The 887-nt window shown below is 60.0% G+C and overlaps 1 protein-coding gene across 1 annotated transcript in view; it reads left to right on the forward strand.

Annotated features, from left to right (window-relative positions):
* Positions 1-887, forward strand: part of DRGX (dorsal root ganglia homeobox) — a 16,755-nt gene that overhangs the window by 1,316 nt on the left and 14,552 nt on the right. The gene's annotated exons all lie outside the window — the stretch shown is intronic.

Raw genomic sequence — 887 nt, forward strand, 5'->3', positions numbered from 1 at the left:
CCCGCGCCTCCTCTGCCGCCGGGGGGCGAGCGGCAGCGGGGGGGGGGGGTGGCCGGTCTGCCCTCCTGAAGGGTGAAAACAGCATAGAGCATCCTTAGTTAAAAAAATAACCAAACCAAAACAAACACACCCCCCACCCCCCCTTCACCAAACCGAAGAAGCAGCAACAGAAAAGCCCTTTTTGGCCAGCGTTTTCGGTGGGTTTGGGCACCCGGGGAGGCCCGACGGTGCCGGAGGGAAGTGAATGGGCTCTGGGGGTCATCAGGACAGTATTTTATTCTGTGATGAGCATCCCCCAGGGCCTCAGAGAGCCGTCCGTGTTTATCTTCCAAATGATGCCGCAAGATGAGCGGCGACCCCCAGCCCTGTGCCCCGAGGCAAGGTCGGCCCGGCCCGGGGGGTTCCACCGGGCAGATATGCGAGTAGGGTCCTGGAGACACTCAGCAATGCTTCTGGGGGTTTGGGTACTTTTGTGTTCCGTGAGGGCTTGTTGTTTAGGCTTTGAGGTTTTGTTTTGTTGGTTTGTGTTTTTTTTTTTTTTTCTTCTTGTTTGTTTTTTTGTTGTTGTTGTTTTTGTTTTTATTTTTACTCTGTTTTGTCAGCGAACAGAAAGGGAGCAAAGCATTTCAGCCGGGGCGGCGGTGATGTGTCACTGGGAGAGCCGCGGAGGCCGGGGGCTGCTCCACGCAAGGTGGTCTGCATCCCGGCGGACTGTCTGCTCTCTCCCGGCCTCCGACCGGCGACAAACTCCCAGTGCCCCAGTCTCCCTCTGGGGCCCCTCGACCCTCCCCGTCGGGGAAGAGCAGGGGCTCCCTCCTCCAGCCCCGCTGCCGAGGCCCGGCGGGTAAGTCGCGGCCGAGCCACACCCGCGCTCACCGCGCCCCCGG

Source organism: Charadrius vociferus, unplaced genomic scaffold (genome assembly GCF_000708025.1).
Source record: "Charadrius vociferus isolate BGI_N301 unplaced genomic scaffold, ASM70802v2 scaffold436, whole genome shotgun sequence".
NCBI lineage: Eukaryota > Metazoa > Chordata > Aves > Charadriiformes > Charadriidae > Charadrius > Charadrius vociferus.